Source organism: Odontesthes bonariensis, chromosome 12 (assembly GCF_027942865.1).
Source record: "Odontesthes bonariensis isolate fOdoBon6 chromosome 12, fOdoBon6.hap1, whole genome shotgun sequence".
NCBI classification, from domain to species: Eukaryota; Metazoa; Chordata; class Actinopteri; order Atheriniformes; family Atherinopsidae; genus Odontesthes; species Odontesthes bonariensis.
In genome coordinates, this window is record NC_134517.1 from 10,886,198 (window position 1) to 10,907,164 (window position 20,967).

Genomic DNA, 20,967 nt, shown 5'->3' on the forward strand with positions numbered 1-20,967 from the left:
ATTCTTAGCTTTCTGGCCACAGCCCAGAGGAATTCCATGATCGCCATGGTTCCCACCTCAGAAGCATCATCGCAGCATCATTTAAAAACAAACATAAACACATCAGTCTACACAACTTTTTTTCTTCACATTTCACTCCACCAGTTCTGGAAGCTTCTAACTTCTGCTGAGGACTTGTTGCATTTTTTATTTTATAGTTACACATAGAAATTGGTATTAAGAGTTGAACATTAAATCATGTATATTTATTTATGCAGCTGATAAAACTATTCACAGGACAGAAGTCCTCAGCTTCCTGCTGGGACACATAGTCATATGTAAAGGTAATATGTAAATTGTGGAAAAGCAATCACTGTTGATGCAGAAATTTACATCACTCTCAGGATAAACTGTAATATCTTTAGTAATCCTTCAGTCCTTTAATTTGTGTAGTTTCATCAATATTAATGTTGCAAATTTTATCTTGGTCTGTGGCCAAGCCTTTAAAAATATGGGCATTCCCATCACCCTGTTATCATTTGTATGTGTGCTTAAGTGATCTAAAATGGTAGTCATGGGAAACAAAATCTTTCCTACCAAATTTCAGCATTGGGGGTACAGCACAGATTATTTCACATTAACTAGTGCATATAGTATGAGAGTTAAGTGAGTTTTCATGTCCAATATTAAACTCTTATGTGATCAGGGGTGAAGGTGGAACGTGCAGATCTTGGAAAGAGATCGAGATTGAGTGTCTCTTATTTTTATAGGAAACCCTCAATGCAGTTTGACATCATTTATATTGACTTATTGAAGTTTTTCTTCATATAAAGAGGCACATCTTTTATGAAACACGTTTTGGCAGTTAGAATAACAGCATACAAAATCTTTGCAAAATGGTCAATACATTGTCTGCCTATGAAAAACGAGATATGCTTAGTACTTAACTGTTCTTTGTTTCTGATCAGAGTGAGGTTTGAGAAACGTAGAGTTTGACACGTGAATAATCATCTATTGACAGAGACAATAATGAAGACATACATGTACAAACAGGACGTGTAATGTTGCAAACATTTTGGAAGCCAGTTCCAGTCCACCAAGCATTTTACAGACACAATTATCCATAAATATGCCCAAATCCACTACATGTAAAACAAGAGCAGCTCAATAGCTCTGCCAAGGCTTAACAAAAAAAAACTCCGGAATTCCCGAATCTAAATCAGGGCCAACATCAGAACAATCACTTCAAAGTTGGGGCATGAAAAAGAGGCCTTTAAGACAAGTGAAAAAAAAAAAAATCTGGCAATTCAATTTTAATAGTGTGACCAAACTCTTTTTTTTCTTTGGACTTTCTGACTTTAGAACAGTTGAAAAAAAGACATAATTTTCTATCATGTTAATTATTTCCTTTTTATTGACTCAAATTATGTTTGATCAAAACAGGATTGTTTTCTTTGTTGCCAGGTCAAACACCTGCAGAAATTGAAAACATAAATGCTTGAGGGTCTGTTGAGAGCATGCAGTAGTAGTTGCCTGTGTTCCCACTTTTATTGGATAGTTTCACCACTATCAACCTTGCAAATGGAGACACATGCCAAAATTGTTGTCTTTTGGCCGATTTTGAAATGCACAGTTTTTGTAACCCATAGCACAGGATGTGGAAATTGTACATTGAAAAAAAGCGAAGAGCTGGAGGGAAAAATTTGCAAGCAGTTTAGTCTCTACATGTATAATCCGTCAATTAAGCCCAATAGTCATTGCGTGAGGATGTCGTGACATCAACCAAGTGCCAAAACTGTGTAATGTTTACTGGCGCTTCAGACGTGCAGGACTCACTGCAGTTCTCTTCCCGAGCAGTAGATGTCACTACTGGGAAAATTACACCACAACTTCACCAGAAGAGATTTCTGGCCCCACAGTGTGCATGCACAGGCCTACTACATGCGTTTCACTTCTCTGTTTCACTTTAAATTGGTTTTACATGTTTTTTTTTGTAACATTTACAGTTGTTTGTCTCTTATTTTGTTTTGATATATATTGATAATCATATATTCTTTATATTATTTTATGTATTTTAATGCTTCTTCCACTCCCTGCTGCAATGCTTTTATTTTATGTAAAGCACTTTGAATTGTTTGTACATGAAATGTGCTATATAAATAAATTTGATTTGATTTATGGGTCATGCAGATGTCTTTAGAGATGGACCTACAGCTCTTCATCTTTTCAAACATGCTCCTGATGTAGTGTGCTCCAGGGGTCTGTTTCACGTAGCAGGTTCAACCAACTCTGAGTCTATTCCTGATCTCTGAGTTGATCTACTCTGAGATAGAAAACCCTGAGTTTTCGGTTCCAGAAACGCTGATTTGAGTGAGGTTAATCAACTCTGAGTAAGTTCACCTTGAGTTTAGCGCGTGCACCACAACTTTAAAAAGCCAGCATCAATGGAGCCCCGATTCGACGAGTCACCTTGGCAACGGGGAAGAGGAGGGGCTACGTTTTTCACCAACCTCGAATTGGAAATCTTAATGCGCTCATACGGCGAGTTTCAATACGTTTTTAGAAATAAGTGCAACACCGTTGCAGCAGCAAAAGTGTAAGTTTAAATGTAGTCCTTTGCAATCACAATAATATTACAGGGAAACTGCTTGAATGGTAGCCCATTCATTTATTTCATTTAGGTGCAATCCCGCAGGGGAGAAGCGCTCTTGGCAGTTTAAGATGAAATATAAAAACATTGTTCAAACAGGTGAGACCTCGGCATGGAGGTACCTCATTTTGATCATGTTTTACACTGTAAAATAAGTGGCTATTTGACTGTGCAGTTATTTTATTCCCAACATAATGCTGTTTTCACACACATAAACTATGTCTTCTCATCTATATCATCCATCCATCCATTATCTATACACCGCTGAATCCGTCAGTCGGGTCGCGGGGGGGCTGGAGCCTATCCCAGCGGTCAATGGGCAAGAGGCGGGGTACACCCTGGACAGGCCGGCAGTCCATCACAGGGCCACATAGAGACAAACGAGACAAACAACCATACACACTCACAGTCACTCCGAAGGACAATTTAGAGTCATAATCTATATCATGTTCTGTTAAATAATTAAGCCTATTTAAACTAACACAGATTTCTACTGAGCCAACAGAAAGATGGCAGATGCCCGTAAAACGGGTGGTGGCCACCACCTCAAACGGGAGGCCAGTGGCTGAGGGAATCCCCGGAGGGACTCCACCCCCAAGACACGAGTGCCTTTATAAAATATAATAGGCCTATATATGTCTTTTTTAAGCCTATTCATACAAATATTTATTTGTCTTTTATGTCTTTTTTTTCTTTTGTCCCAACACATTCTGATGGTGCCGCTCAAAAAGATAATTGTCTGTCAATGCAAAAATCTATGCGCGGTCTGATAACCATCTCCGACAAATATTTATTTCTCTGCGCAATAATGCTGCACCTTCATCCACGGGATCGTTGTCAAAAGGACATGTTCGTGAAAAAGTCGTCTCCTACTGTGCTTAATGGACTTCTAGAAGTAGAAGAACTCGCTCTGCTGAATGAATGAATGAGGAAATCAAATGGCGTGTGTGGCTGAAAGAGGGCGGAGACAGAGAGAAACTCGAGGTTTCTTGAATAAAACCTGGTCCCGACCAGGTTAGGTTCAGAGAGTCTGTTACTCCGGTAACTGACCGTGAGGTTAAGTTACCTCTCTTTGTGAAACAGGCTAGAGTTACCCCTCTTTCTTGGGGTTGAGTTACCTTCCTTTGTGAAACGGAAAACTCAGGGTTTCCCTCATTTCAGGGTTAACCTACTCAGAGTTTTCACTAAACCTGCTACGTGAAACGGACCTCAGGTTACAAAGCGCGAGAGGTGCGCAAACAGCCAAAACACCACTAGTGTCCCACGCTCCAGCTTTTGTAAAGTCAGTTATGGTGTCTGTAGTGTGAGAATAATCTAAACATCACAATTTGCTTGCTCAGTGATTATTGCGACAAACATAATCACAGCTTGAATTTGCTTGATGTCAGTAGAAGCTGTTGACCATAATATTTTGTGTTTTCTTTTTTTTGTTTGTTTCATTTTGACCAAAGAAATTTTATTCCTATTTGTAAAAAAATAAAGTTCTAACATTGACATATTGTATCTTTATAAAAAGCTTTTTTAAGATGCAAACATCCTAAATTTACTTGGATAGGATGGGTTGATTTGTAATTGTTTACTTTGTGGATCCCATTTTCAACCCTTTTATTCCAATTTTGCTAATTTTGTTAAGACAATAACACTGATTATATTTGGGCAGCTAAATTAATTGGTAAAGATTAGGGGGTAGATAAAGGGAAGTCAAGAGAAAGATTGTGATTTGGATTTTGGATTGTGTCTTCACAATTTCTGTGTAGACACAAATACTTTTCTAACAGAAATTACACATCAGTCAGGCAGAGCAATCTGTTCCACCCATACAGTACAACCCAGTATCACAACCAGCACAATGTGACTCTTTATCCAGCAGGTTTAAGCGCACACTCCTTATGTAATTGAAAATAATCCCCTGTTACCACAGTAATGCTGCTCACATTTAGTGTGGGGATTGCCCTGTGTGGAGATTGTGCATTTTTGCTATTTTTGTGCAGGCATTTTAACATGTATGAAACTTATGGCCATTTACCTTTTTGTTCCAAGTTCTTTGTAGGTAACCAAACAAATCATTGTTTTTTTTAAAGCTGAATATTATTAAAACGTTTTTTTTTTAAACTAAGACAAAAGACCAGGTGAAAAGTTGAACTGTAACTGCACTGTTTTTACGAAGAAATTGAATTAGAATTTGCTAGAAGGTTAAGTGATGAATTGGCTATATTTTGCATTCAGCAGAATGGATGTTAACAGTCCAGTCAGAGATGTCCCCTCATCAAAGTGTTTTAACTTTAAAGGGTCTGGTTTGCAAAGCCTGTACATTACTCCATAATCATGACGGCGTGATTCAATTCAGAGCTTCTTAATGTTTTTTTAATGTACATGAGGTAACAGTCCCACTGAATCCAAATCATCCAAGATTTCATGATCTTTGCAGGACTTAAAACTGGAGAGGGGCAGGAGGACAAGGAGAAAGGATGGAAAATATACAGTCAGGCATAATCACAACTAACCTTATTGCCAGGAGACCCACATGGAATTACAGAACATGTCCACATTTGAAAAACTGTAACCATGTCAGGCTTGTTTTAACGGGATTGGCTAGTGTTTTGTGTCTTGGATACTGTTAATCCTCCTTATCCACTTGCTGCACCTTACATTGCAGAGAAAACATGTTCAGTATAGCAAGCTTCAGTATAGCTCTGTTGGTTCTCCCTTAAACCTGCTGAAGATGAAAAGCTATTCAAAACTACTTATGCATACAATTAAAGGTGACCTCCACACGTTTTAATTTTCAATTGTTGGTTGATATTTCTTTTACATCTTTTACATCTTTTACATCACTTCGGGCTGTGTAGACTGAGCAGTAAACACCGTAAAAAGGTGCCGCGATCGTCAGGTGGCTGCACGCATTGATATGAAGGTAAAGAGAAAATAGCGCCAAGTGATTGTGAGGTCTGACTTTTTCTGGATGAATGATTTTGTGATGCAAGTGTATTACTCTTTTGAACGCATATTATTTTGAGAAGCAAAACGCTTTATTTTTATGGCCCCAGCCAACTAGCCGGACTACTTTCGTCAACGCCAAAACTCGGCTGGAACTCGGCTCACAGGACGCAGCGGGGGGGGTAAGTCAAATTTAATGAATGATATTGCTAATATGGGATGTCATACAGCTTCATGTCAAAAGAGGCAAACTATCCCTTTAAGTTTGTTTCCATACGAAAAGGTTCATCGTTATATCTGAAGAGAAGGAAAAACTTCCTCAATTGTAGACATTTTTTCAATAAATATCAAGGCTCGCCAGCGACTTTGTCCGAGTTTTTAGTTTTGGCCCACTGTGTATCAGGGGTGTGGCTACGGGGTGGGGGGGGCACTGCCCCCCCAGGAACAAGTCCTGCCCCCCTGAGAAATGCCCTGTCCATCCAAAGAAAACTGGGCAGAAAAAAGGCCACGATTTATTATCTCTGTTTGTGTCTTGTATTGATAGAATAAATGCAGGTGGTGATTTTAAAAAAGCATATATCTGCAAAGTTTATAGCTTTATTTATTTTTTTGTTATCGTGTTTCCCACCCCTCCATAACCTTAACCCCTTGCTGCTGAAAAAAAAAGACGATTTTCACATTTTCGGATGTTTTTGTTGTATATAATGATCTGAAATGTAGACTTAATGAATGTAATAAAAAGCTGAAGTTGGCTGGATGTCTTGCCCCAAGTATCTACTTGAATTTAAACCCTCAATGGAGAATGTGGAGCATGTTAATTAGAATTAAAAATTTAAATTGACGGTCATGATTTATGCTAGTGTGACCATATTTCCTTTACCAAATTGAATTATTACTATTATTACTATTATTATTATTATTATTATTATTATTATTATTATTATTATTATTATTATTATTATTATTATTTTTGAAGTTGTAGTAGTGGTTTTTCACAGATTTTTTTTCAGGTATTGTTTTCTGACCCCCCCAGATGAGCTAACTGCCCACCCACACATGCCATTCTGGTCACACCTCTGCTGTGTATTTGAGTTGACACCCCTGATGTAGACACTGATTTGGCCACAAATTCTTATAAGGAAGAAGGGAGGCTGCAGACTGAGGTGTTTGTCGAACAACTCTCAAGCAATAGACCTAAGTTCAAGACCCATCTCACTCTTCATTTTCCACAGACTTTTCCTTTTCCCAAGTTCTACTCTGCCATGCCTAAAAATCTTTCTGCCACACATAAATCTCAATTGTATGAAAATAACTGGGAACTGATTTGAAGCCAGCTTGCACAGTGAAGGCACCTTCCCCTTTCTTTTGTAAAAGATGATTCAATGTGTGCAATGTTAAAGGAAATAAGAAAGGAATAAATAAAGGTAATTTTATTTGCAATTAGAGAATTTAACCAGCTCCTATCTTTGCAGCCACTTATACACTTCTGGGTAATTTAATTCAGTTAGGAAACTGTAAAGCATAAAAGACTAAGAGAAACACTACCAAACTTCACTAATCACTTAACTAAATGGTTCTTATTGTAGGTTTTGACTAAACTACAAAATAGGCAAGGCAAAGCAAGGCAATTTTATTTATAGAGCACAATTCATACACAGGGCAATTCAAAGTGCTTTACAGCTACATAAAATCACAAGAAGGCAATAAAACCATTAAAAAGGAATAAAAAAATAAATGAAAGAAATTAAAAAAGAAAGAAATTTAAAACCCATTAAAATAATCATTAAGTAATTAAAAAGTGAAGAGTGCTGATAAAATACTTTCAGGTGTCATTTGCACAGCTAAATAGAACTGTTTTCAGCCTGGATTTAAACATTGTCAGAGTTGAGGCCTGGCTCACATCTTCTTGAAGACTGTTCCACACTTTAGGAGCATAAAACTGAAACGCAGCCTCACCTTGTTTAGTCCTGACTCTGGGCACCAGCAGGAGACCCCTCCCTGAGGTTCTCAGAGCCCGAGTTGGTTCATATGGCTCTAACATGTCAGAGATGTACTTTGGCGCTTGACCGTGAAGAGACTTGTACATGAGCAGAGCTGTTTTAAAGTCTATTCTCTGAGCGACAGGAAGCCAGTGCAGAGACCTGAGCACTGGACTAATGTGGTCGTATTTCCTGGTTCTAGTCAGGACTCGAGCAGCAGCGTTCTGGATGTACTGCAGCTGTCTTACAGCCCGTTTAGAGAGCCCAGTGAGCAGGCCGTTACAGTAGTATAACCTGCTGGAGACAAACGCATGGATCAGTCTCTCTAAGTCTGGTTTAGACACTATTCCTTTGATTCTGGCAATGTTTTTTAGATGGTAAAAAGCTGCTGATGTTACTGATTTAATGTGGCTGTTAAAGTTCAGGTCTGAGTCCAATATTACCCCGAGATTTCTAACTTGATTATTAGGTTTTAGAGAGAGAGTCTCAAGGTGACTGATAACACTTTCTCTTTGTTTCTGTGGGCCACAGACAATGATTTCAGTTTTGTCTGAGTTTAGCTGGAGAAAATTGTTTTGCATCCACACACTGATCTGTTCGATGCAGCGACACAATGTATCTACAGGCCCGTGTTCTCAGTGACACGTAGATCTGAGTGTCATCTGCATAATTGTGGTAGGACACATTATAGCTGCGTATTAGCTGGCCTAGTGGAAGCATGTACAGATTGAACAATACGGGTCCCAGGATTGACCCCTGGGGAACCCCACAGGTCATAGCCATTTGGTCTGAGACACAGTTACCAATTTCAACAAAATATTTCCTGTCCTCCAGATAGGACTTGAACCAGTTTAAAGCACAACCAGAGATTCCCACCTAGTCTTCTAACCTCTGTAATAAGATCGCATGGTCAACTGTGTCAAAGGCAGCACTCAGGTCCAGCAGAACTAAGACTGTGACTCTACTTGCATCTGTGTTCAGGCGGATGTCATTTGTCACCTTGATCAGAGCTGTCTCAGTGCTGTGGTGGGGCCTAAAGCCTGATTGGAAAGTATCAAAAGCATTGTTAGACAGGAGAAAGTCACTAAGCTGTTGGTATACAACTTTTTCTAGGACTTTGCCTAAGAATGGCAGGTTTGATATGGGCCGGTAGTTGTTCAGTACTGTGGCATCAAGATTGCTCTTCTTTAGAAGAGGCTTAATGACAGCAGTTTTTAAGGCCTTTGGAAATGTTCCAGTCTGGAGTGAGATGTTGACTAGATGAGCGAGTTGTGGTAACAAACTGCTCAGCACAGACTTTAGGAATCTAGTGGGCAACTCATCAAGGCAGCACGTTGATGAACTCAGACTGCAGATGATCTCTGACTGTTTTGTCAGTAACAGGTGTGAAATGTGTCAGCTCTAGGTGTCTAGCTGGCTGCAGAGTAGTTATTTGTGTTGTGGAAATTATTGCATTTTTAATGCCTTGAACTTTGTCATTAAAGAATATTGCAAACTCATTACACTTGGATGTAGAAATGAGTTCTAAAGGCAGTGAAACTGGAGGGTTTGTTAATCTGTTTACTGTAGCAAACAGGACACGAGAGTTGTTGCTGCAGTTTTTGATGATTTCAGAAAAATAACTCTCCCTTGTTCTACGCAAAGTCTGGTTGAACACACATAGCTTTTCTTTGTAAATAATAAATAAACACCGCCCGCCCCTCAGTAGAATGAATAATAGCTTGCTGGGACTTGCTGCAAATACACTTGCAAGCGGCCAAACCTTCGCAAGTCTTAATGTTTGGTCTGAACACATTAAGTGACAAGGGGAGCCATAGGCATTTAAGAAATTACACTTAAATATAATCATAATCAGTCTTAACCACAAATTTTCATGTTTTTTTCCCCCCTGAGCTTTTTATCTTCCAATATGTCTCAGTATGACTTTGTAGGGTGAAGGACTTTCCATAAGATTTAATTTGATAATGACAGTTATGTTCTTTCTGCCTTGACTGTTATGCTCACTAACTTCCAACTCACATACTTCCATGACACAGTCAGATCTTTAAAAGAAACGAACGAATATTTTTCTACAGAAGCTTCTTCGTCATTTTTGTCCACCTTATTTTATATGTCAAGCATGTATGGCATGAGAAGGCAATAAAACAAATTGCTTATTGTATTCTAGTTTCTCACTCCCACAGTGACAGTTAACTTAATACATTTGCAGACCTTGCAAACTGTTGAACCATTAAAAAGTCAGAAAATTTATATTTCACCATCTTGGATAAAAAATTTGCTGGGTCTTATGGAGAACTGGCTATTTACTGGACCAGTGGGTTAATTCAATGAGCCTACAGAAAGGACTAAAACCTTAATTGAGTTAGTTCAATGTACAAACACGCCCTTTTAGCTTTTTCCCCTTCTTCTGTGGGTGGCTGAAATCTTACAATTAGATGAGATAATGGCAAATAGCAAGATTATTAGATTATTCCAGAAGGATACATGTAAAACCCTGTTCTCTGCACAGTAGTTTATCGCAGTACCAGCAATTTTCCCTGTTTATTATCACATGTGCCACATTTGCATGCTCCGACATCTAACCCAGCCTTGTTTCCCCCCACTTTCAATTGCATTACCTTACATTGTGTGAATGTGCCAACGTTCGCTTAGCTCCTAAAAGATAATGCTTTGCTCTCAGGAGAATCCTCTGCCATCATTGCTCTGGAAGAATTGATCTTCCTGTTACAACGTGCAGGAAATCCATCCACTGCTGTCAAAGCAATATTACACCGAGGATATACAGTGGGTATTTCCTGAAGATCTTGGGTGACTCGGGTGCTCAAGTACAATTAACACTCAGTGTTGGGCAGAAAAGCATCCAGATATAATAAAGCGGGGCTTATAATGGCATTTCTGTAGAGTTGTTGAGAGCATTTTAGTCTACAAGCTGCTTCTGTAAGCACATAGTAACTGGCTATCATTGCTTTGTTGGGAGGAGTGCTGAAAGCTTAGGGTTTTAAGTTTTGGTTACCTATTTGTGATCTAACCTTCAATCCAGTTGTTGTTTAAAGCAACACTAGAGAAGTTTGTGAACCTTTTGACCCTGACCTGTTTTGAAGTACATTGACTTTTGACATGCACATTCCCCAGCACGAAACTGCCTTGAAGCGCTTGGGGGGGGGGCTGAGATACCACAGGTCATCGCTTTGGTTTCCAGCCCACCACAACTCTGTCTTGATTTATGGTCACTTGACATTTTTGTGGGCTTTTGATGACGTCTTTGTGGTGTCTTCAGCACAACAAAAGAAAATCATGTGTGTTGTACATATGCAGAGCTCACACAGAGATGTGTTTTTATTATAGTAATGTTACTTCCCTGAACTGTAGGGTGAGCCAAAGAGCAACAAAACTGCTCTTACTTTAAGAGCTCTTTCAGCTATTTGGAAACTCCCACCTGCTCTGATTTTTTTTAATGGGGAGATATGCATATAAACGTTCAAAGTTAGCATCTGCAGTCATTTCTTTTAGAGCCCTTTGCTTCTTAGGCTACCCCACCGTCCCTTTCTGATGCACATGCCAGTTATCCTTCTGTGGCAGTAAGTAACGCGCTGGCTGTGCCAAAAGTAAGGACAGAGGGAAAACGTCATTCTATAGTGCTTTGTATTATGACTATAGATTATATTATACTAGTAAAATATTATTATACTATTATTATTATTATTATATAATACTGTGTTGGTGGCATCATTATCTTTGATGGGTCCGGAAACATTGGGTGAGGGAAACAAATATTGCTAAGGTGAGTGACATCTGTGGGCAGCACCTCTATAATATAATATAATATAATATAATATAATATAATATAATATAATATAATTATACCTCTATAATAATACTAGTATTGTTATACTATAATATTAATATTACTAGTAGGCCAAACACTAAGGACAAAAAAGTAGTCTCTTGCGAGAGGAGAATCTCTCACTTACACAAGATTACAATACTATAATACAATACATTTACAATACAATTACTTTGTATTTGTATTATGTATTATACATGTATTTTATTACATGTATTCATTTTAATTCATCAATTAAAATGAATCAATTAAGAGTAAAAGGGTGGGAAAGTGATAAACTCCTAACTCAACCATCAGACTTATATTTGAGTCCAGCTTTTAAAGTTTTGTTTGCACTTCTGTTTTTTGTGTCTTTGTTCGGGCTTTCAGGAGCATAATAAGGCTACACATATGCTAGACTGATGGAGGTAGCCTCTCGTGGAAACGACTTGTCATCTGTACCGAGGAGCATACATCTTCCATCTACCATCAGTCTCAGGAGAAATAAGAACTCAGTGGATAAACTATATGAAAAAATTCATCACGGTTTATTTATTTATTTCGTTAGCAGGTACTAACTCTAATGGCTTAGGTAATTAAGATGTACATCAACTTCTAAGGAGTTGGTGCTGTTATTTGAAAGATTGGAATTATTGTTAGACCATTACTTTGTTTGCCGAATGTTTCCCAGTGGAACTGTTATGTTCTGTAATACAGTAAACCCACAGCTGTGCTAAGGAGAAGGTATGTTTTCTGCAAAACACCAGTCCTCTCCTTTCTCTTGTTGTTCCTCTAGTATTACTACAGTACATTATTGGCTTGTTTCTGAAAAAGATGTGTAACAGTGGTGAAAGCACATGTGCACTTGATGATCATTCAGTGCCATAAATGTCTTTTTAAGCTGCTATAGGCGTAGACTGCTGGGGGGATTCTTCTGTCACACCTTTCCTCACTGAAAGTGATTTTATGATCAAACTCACTGAAAGTTGAGTTGAGGAGAGTCTCTCTAAATTTTACAAATAGCCGCCAACAGAATTCATTCATTCGTCTGACACGCACAAAGGTCATTAAACCACACGCATTCTCCTAAAGGCCCTGATGAGGTGTCTTGTCTATACAAGTTTGTACTATACCGAATGGTGGCAGGAATGGCGTAAATGCAGTAGTGTTGAACCAAACTAACTGACAAGACTATCATCCTAAACTGACTGAAGGGCAGGCCATTTATCAAATGCTTAGTGGGGTGCCATGTGAGTCAAATGGATGTGGCCTGCACCCGTTTTATACTGTCATAGACAAGTTTTTGACGGTGCTTATTATGTCCGGATTGAGCTTTCCTCACTGGCTAATGAGAGCAGGCCTGTTTGAGTGGATACTTATCATGCTGTCAATGCTTTTCTTTAGAAAGCTCCACTGGGTTGAGTTGTTCCATTTCCTTTCAGATGGACATACAGTCGTACTACCTACGGCCACATTTATAGCAGCATTAGGTGTTCTCTCAAGTTTGACACTGGATGAAAACATCAGTATCTCAGTGTGTGACATTTACAAACAAAAACAATCCTTGCTATGAAGGCAGCTGAGTGTTCTGTCATAACTAAGGATTAAAAACCACCAATACTGCCATTTTCACAGTGGGACGGTGATATTGTCTACTGTTATTTAAGAACTTACATAAGTGCTTTGTAACACAGATTTTGAGCAAATAGTGTGAACTCCTGATGACCACATACCTGTCAGTCATCATTAGAGTGACATCTATTCATTCAGCTGATGTTCTACCCAAAGTGAGTTATAAGTGAGGATTAAAATCTTTAAGTTGGTGGATGACCACTCTATTTCCTGAAACAATGAAGCCTCAATTTGTCAAATGTCTTTGTCAGCCTGTGTATATTAGCAAGTTTCGAGGTTTAAATGGATGAAGCCTGGAAGGTTCTGCCTTGATCATGTCCAACACTATAATAAGTAGATAAAGAAGAAAAAGTTATTCATAACTCAGTCTTTTATTTTATTAACCTATTTAAAGTTGTTTTCACACTCTTTCTTCAGGGACCTAGTTACTGCCTTTTGATTACTTCAATTTAAAAAATGTTTTTCTGATGATGTGAACATTTGGAAAACCACAGAAAATAAAACCCACTTGTAAAGGGAGTTCATTTTCTTTGCAAGCACAATTTGTATAAGCAGTGGTACAAACGTGAAAGCCATTGTCTGTGAATCCTTTTTCACATCTACTATGCCAAGACTGTTGCACCTTCAAAGCGCATCAGTCTTGTGTGAAAGTATAGTGGTAAAATATAGGTTTCAAATGTAAAAAAGCGATTTAAGAAGTTATAGCTTACAAATTTTGAATAAAAATCTCAATTTCCTCATATTTCGCACATTTTCCTCACATTAAAATGAAAATTGACCTAAAATAACACTGTAAACGTACTTGTAAACATGTATGGAGCAGCTCAAATATAAAGAGTACATCTTTATACATGTTAAATCTAATTCTAAATCTAAATGTTAAATCTATAAGCACAATCTACCGAGGATACGGCAGGGGGCAAGGTCAATTTGCAATTAGAAATAATATGTAGATTTAGATTTAACATTTAGATGTAGATATAATGTTAGATTTAACATTTAGATGTAGATATAATGTTAGATTTAACATTTAGATGTACATTTAAATGCTATACTAAAAATAAGGAAATTGAGAAAAATAATCATTTGTAAGCTATAACTTCCTAACTCAAATTTGACATTTTTTACATAGTAGAACAGGGGTTGATGTTGAACCACCGCTGATGTGCCCCTGAGCCAGCAAATAGTACCAGAGATGATATGGGCCTGCTCGTGTGTGCATAAACTGGCATTGCGGAACTTGCCACTGCAGTGCTGTCATGACTCAGCTGATTACGCGAGGGCAAACAAAACATGCTTGATGTGATGCAGGGCTGAGCGTCTTCTGTTTGGCATGTGTGAATTACGAGGAGGAACACCGGTTAAAGAGGAAACTTTTTTTTTTTTGCCTATAAAGTGTAACCAGTATGTGAAAGAGGGTTGAGATTAGGATTAGATTTCCATCTAAAGATAGATCAAATCATAGCTCTCCACACCCTTACATTCTGTTTACTTCTATACACAACTTTTATCCCTAGCTTGTCACAGACACTACAGAATCCCTTTTCAATGATGAGGGTATTTTTGTCTTATTTTCAAAGGTCACAGGTAAAAGTCTTTAAGCCAAGAAACCCTGATTCTTCTTCCAAGTATAATTAATTTTGTTTGTATAATTAATTTTGCCATTGTTTGTGTCAATTTATCCAAATATTCTTAACTTTAGCTCGGTTAGACCTACAATAACTATCACACATAGATCTCAAATACCAGTCTTCTGGATGAAAGTGCTTGAAATTAATTTATTTATCTCAAACCTCCATCTTTTAATCCATTTTCTATCCTTGATCACATTTATGGTCGCAAGGGTGCTGAAGTGTATCCCAGCTGCAGGTGGCAATTTACATTTTAAACCCTCAAATGTTAATTTATTTGTTATGTAGTGTCCTCACCTAGTGAGCTGTTGATCGTTGTGCATTGCGATCCAGGACCCTGAAAAATCCTAAAATGCTCCTGAAATAGAGTTGCATCTGACGTGCCGGCGGAATGACCTTCATTGTTTACTTTACATTGTGGAGTTCTCACGCCACAATGTAAAAGTGCAAGTGTAAGGGTAAAAGTGTAAAAGTTAGGATGAATGTGAATTCACCGACAAATATGGAAGCATAATTATTCCATTCATTTTATCCTAAAATCTTTCTGCAGCTATTTTTAAAGGATATTATGTTTCCAGTGGGAAGATTCCTTCCACAGGGATGATTATAATATTTTCAACCGATCGTGATGCAAAACTACATGATGAACACGAGACTTTCTTTTCTCAAATGGAAAATCAACCGTTTTTTTTTCTCTCTACCCAGTATTGAATCCGAAAATGAAAGTGACAAGTTGACACATGTTGTCCATGGTTTTGGAACATCATCCAGGCAAATATTACCTTGGAAAACCACAAACTGAAAAGGAAGGTTAGGCTGACTGAGGTTGCACCATTACACAAATAGTAGTATACTGTCAATGTGGGTGTGGTGAACATTGTGAATTACTAATGGAAATGTGGTCCGGAGTACAGTTAATTTACACTGTATAATCATGTGGAAAAGAAAGTACACCCTGTTTCAATTCTAGTTTTCTGTATCAGGACACAAATAATTATCTGGTCTTTACCAGATGTTAAAATGAGGTAATATCACCCTCAGATTAACAATGTATGCCCTATTATACCAGATCATTATTAATTTAACAAAAACTAAGCAAAAATGCAAAAAGCAGGGGATGGGTAGCAGTTTGCTGGTCTTGAGCATTCAAGTGTGTGTTATAACACAATGCCATGGGGGAAAAAACAGCAATTTTGCTCAACATCAATCTGGGAAGGGTTATAAGGCCATTTCCAAACTATATGGGCAACATCATTCTAAAGATAGAAGTATTATTCACAAATGGAAAAACACTCAAGACAGTTTCAAATCTTCGCCAGAGTGGATGTCCCAGCAAGTTCACCCAAAGTAACGCCATGGAATACATGGAGAAACTGCAAAACAAACTCACAAAGAGCTTCATCTCAGACTTCGTTAGTATGTTAAATGTTAAAGTTCATGAGAGTGCAATCAGAAAAGACTGAACAAGTACAGAGTGTTAAGAAGCGCTGCCGGAAGAGAACATGGTTGCACGGCTTAGGTTTGTAAAGTTGCATCTGAACAAACGAGCCTTTTGTAGAAATATCTATAGAGAACATGAAAACAAAGTAGAGACGTCTGGCCATAATGCACAGCACCATGTTTACAGAAAACCAAACACAGCATATCAGCACAAACACCTCATACCAACTGTCAAGCACGGTGGTGGAGGGCTGATGATCTGGGCTTGTTCTGCAGCCACAGGACCTGGGCACCTTGCAGTCATTGAGTCCACCATGAACTCCTGTGGATACCATAGTATTAAAGTATTCTAGTCCAATGTGAGGCCGTCTGTCCGACAGCTAAATCGTTGCTGAAACTGGCTCATCAACAGGACAATGATCCCAAACACAGCAGCAGATCTACAGCAGAATGTCTGAGAAAGTAAAGAATCGAGGTGTTGCAATGGTCCAGTCAAAGTCCAGACCTCAGCCTGACTGAAATGCTGAAATGATCTTAAGAAAGGCATGCATAAAGAAAAGCCTGCAAACCCCAATGAACCGAAGCACCATTGTAAAGAAGTTGGACAAAATTCGTCCTGAGAGACTGATAACATCATACAGAAACTTCAGGTTATTGCAGCTGAAGGTGGTTCAACAAGCTACTGAACCACAGAGTGTACTTTCAGACACACTGCTTCTGCATCTTGGTTTACTTTTTGTTAAATAATGATGCAGAACATGTTATGTTTTATTCTTCTCAGGTTGTATTTACTAAGGTTTAAGGAATGGTAATTACCATTATTTTTAAAAAAACGTCCTAAAACATTTTAATTGAAAAGGGATGCCCTTTATTCTCTTTTTTCTTTCTTTTAAAGTTTTTTTTTTTTAGTATTGACAAAACATAAATAAGACCATCATTGTACAGAGAGATTATTTTGTATTTTCTGAACAACATCCGCCCATGACACAACCCATAACCCAGCCTAAACATGGACAGACACATACAACTACAAGTAAAAAAGATCACCAACCATATTTAGAAAATGTAAATATGTGCCACACAAGTGAGCAATAACAAAGAAACAAGGCAGTAGAAAAAAGTAAAAGAAAAAGGGGAAAATCAAATAAGATTAAAAAAAAAAAAAAAAAAAAAAAATCAGAAGATGGGGGGTGGGCTACTCAGATATTATTGTTGTGGGTTTCTCATAAAATACCAAAAAGGGGGACCATATTTTGTAAAATCTATTCTCAGATCCCCGAATAGTGTATCTGACCTTCTCAATAACTAAACAGGACATCATGTCTCTGAGCCAGTGTGAATAGGAAGGAGGAGCTGGATCCTTCCACTTAAGTGAAATAGCTTGTCGAGCTAGTAAAGAGGCAAAGGCCAGAAAGTTCTGGATAGTTTTAGGCAGCTTCATTATTCTCTTTTTTTAATGGGAATATGTTATGCAGTAATTTAAGTGCTACCCCAATGTTATTAACACTGTTTATTATTTATTGGTTGTGTTTTATGAAACCTTAACTTTTCTCTTAAGCTGGAGATTTGACTCTTTATGGACCTTTATATTCTGCCATAAGAGCAGATGCAAAGTTAAGTTGGATATATTTTGTACAGTTTTAATTTCTCATCTGCATACTGGAAGTCAAAGAGAACAACTACACCGCGTGCAGCGTCTAATGTGGAGGAAGGTCACTTAAATGGATACAAAAGCCTGTCACCTATTGACTTCTTTCATAACATCGACGTCAGAACGACTGCTTTCAGTCTTGGACTGAAACTATCTGAACTTTTCCCTCAGCTGTCGGTCACCCTGCCCCGCAGACCCCGCAGAGCCCGCCTCCTGCGGAAACAGAGGAGCTTCGGCACGTGATTGAATCAGTATGGCGGAGTACTTTGGCTGAGTGATTTTTATACAGTTCCAACGGGTCCTAAAACCCCGCACCGTGGATGCTTTAGGAGAGTTGAAGAGAAAGCACTCGCGCCCGCGCGTGCCCACCTCAGGTTGGGTCTTTGTTTCTCTACCTTTCTAAATCAGTGCTCTCTGTGTTCATTCCGGGGGGTCGTTGCGCTTTCTCGAACTGAGTTGCTATTCTCTGGCTCACTTGGCGTCTTCCAAGTTTGTGTGGTACTTTCTACAGAGCCGAAGGAAGAGTCAAGTGTTGCGCAATACATACGTTGTTACCGGTTTGAAGTTTCTACATGTCTGACAACATTGTTAGTCCTCGACCAACTTTTTAAAACCACAGTTAGCTATATCGTGTTAAAGCCTTCAGAAACACACTGCCACGTTGAAGAAAATATATGTCATGGACAGTGAACAGTGACTCTACTTTTACTTATCGGTTGTCGCTTCCCTTTCGTGAGTTGTGTAGCATTACAAAGCCTCACGTCGTTGCTCTGTTTCCCTTCCAAGTGCGAAAGGTTGTGGGGAATTCTGCCAGCCTGTAACACCCTTAAACTACGCCACACACTTACAGGAGCTGTGAAGAGTTTTTTTCACACACCTCTCTTCAACAAACGCAGACCGCACGTGCGTTCACGTGTGATATTCTTGCTTGTGTTTGTGTGACGAGAAAGTGATGTTTGTTGGAGGGAGGTTGGAGCTGGAAACTTGTAAACACAGGGGAGCAGCGGTAGGGTCCGTTCAGACTCTGTAAGCCTCTAACTTGTGGAAAGTATTCCCTCAACATTACAAGCTGGAGGCGACTTCAGGCGTGTGCTTGTAAACTCACGGCACCAAAGGAACAGGGTCAGAGCAGAGTTTTCCTATGCTGTGAGCAGACCGTGCAGATGTGACACAGTTCGCTATTAAGAAAACAAACAAACAAAAAGGTTTGGGGGGTAGATTATATGAAACCCGAATGAAATCATTGGAAATTATGTATTTGATAAAAAAAATAGGACATAAATAACATGCTAAATTATTTAACTTAGCTATTTAATCGTTATGTAAAAGAAAATAACATACATTTAATCAGGGGCGAGGCTAGGGTATTTTTAGTGGTGCCAAGGCACCACCGTGAGATAGCTCGGCACCCCCTCGCTCAGCACATTTTTAAAATATTATATTATGCAAAAACACTTTTTTTTTGTCTCAAGGATGTATTATTTTAGTGACCATTTTATTTATTTTCTAGCATTTGTTTTTGTTTTAACTCTTTACTCCCAAAATAAATGTTGAGTTATCTTCAATATTTGTCTCAGGCTCTCTGTTATCCCTGTCAGCTACAGTCTTTTGAAATGAAGAGGTCAAAATTGAATATTGTAGGGGAAAACACTACTCAAAGCAAAACTAATACGGCTACAAAATTTATAAATGTACTACTTCGCCTCAATTAGTGAGAAATAATGTGCCTCTGTGAGCACTGGGGGCTGGGCACCCCTAAAGACCAGATCCTAACATCGCCCCTGCATTTAACGTTATCTCTGCAGCATATTTCTGAAAAGATGAAACTAGGGAAACAAAATATTGTAAAAGGAATTCAAGTGACATTTTTAAATCCAGGTTAAAAACATTTCTTTTCTCATGTGTCTATGCATGAAATCTGCACGATATCGTTGAATTTATCTGGACTGTTGCTTGTTTTTAAATTCATTTAAATTATTTTATTTGCTTCTCTTTATATTCTTTTATGTATTTTTAATGCTTATTCCACTCCCTGCTGCAATACTTTTATTTTATGTAAAGCACTTTGAATTGTTTTGAACATGAGATGTGCTATACAAATAAATTTGATTTTGATTTGATTAAATAAGCTGTGAAAAGAGAATCCCAGAAATGATTTATAGGAGTGAAAACAAAGGTATTCATAACCCTGTGCAAGGTTGTGTGTTTAAAAAAAAAAAAAAAAGTTGTCATAGAAGATACAATGGTAGCCTCATATGGCACATTTCACTATACACACACACACACACACACACACACACACACACACGTGTATATGTATGTACAGTATCTCACAAAAATGAGTACACCTCACATTTTTTAAATATTTTATTATATCTTTTCATGGGACAACACTGAAGATAATACTTTGATGCAATGTAAAGTAGTCAGTGTACAGCTTGTATAACAAATTATGTAAATTTGCTGTCTCTTCAAAAATAATTAAACACACAGCCATTAATGTCTAAACCTCTGGCAACAAAAGTGAGTACACCCCTAAGTGAAAATATCCAAATTGTGCCCAAAGTGTCAATATTTTGTGTGGCCACCATTATTTTCCAGCACTGCCTTAACTCTCTTAGGTATGGAGTTCTTCATAGGTATATATATATATATATATATATATATCAGTGGCGGCTGCTGACTTTTAAAACAGGGGAAGCCCATATTACGCGTTCAGGTTTGTAGTGGCTCGTGCCATCCCAAAGCAGAAGATAGCAAAGTTAAAAAGAATTAGTTATAACATAGCTGTGTCTAGTATGACAAGTATGCCCAGCAAATACACAGAAAGAAGGTATAGACTTTAAAAATTCACACAGCAAGGCCAAAATCAAGTATGATCGAATCTAAGGCCTGTAAATGGCTGGATCTGTGGCTGGATCAGAATCTGTGAAGCATTTTTCCCACAGAAACGATGGGAAATGAGTGAAACTCCGACAGCATTTTCACAGACAACCAGTCTCTTTCGTATCCGCTTTGGGACTGAAGTTCCAGCGTGCTTCTCCCCGCTTAAAAACTCGGCTGCCACAACATCTCTCATGATGGACAAACACTAACTCCAATCATCACGACACAGCCCCTCATATTGACACGCCCACATCTAATCTACCCCCAGAGACGCCGGGCTGCCTCGACAAAGTTTTTGTCGATTTAGCCAATGATGACCTAGAATTGTAGAAAAAAACTTGACTCTCCCGCCCCTCCTC

The 20,967-nt window shown here is 38.4% G+C and overlaps 1 protein-coding gene across 1 annotated transcript in view; it reads left to right on the forward strand.

Annotated features, from left to right (window-relative positions):
- Positions 1-17,946: 17,946 nt before the first annotated feature.
- The window catches only part of hdac4 (histone deacetylase 4), a 159,898-nt gene continuing 156,877 nt past the window's right edge, over positions 17,947-20,967 (forward strand). The window contains exon 1 of the mRNA XM_075479076.1: positions 17,947-18,096. The gene's annotated coding sequence lies outside the window, so the exon portion shown is untranslated. The remainder of the gene's footprint in view (positions 18,097-20,967) is intronic.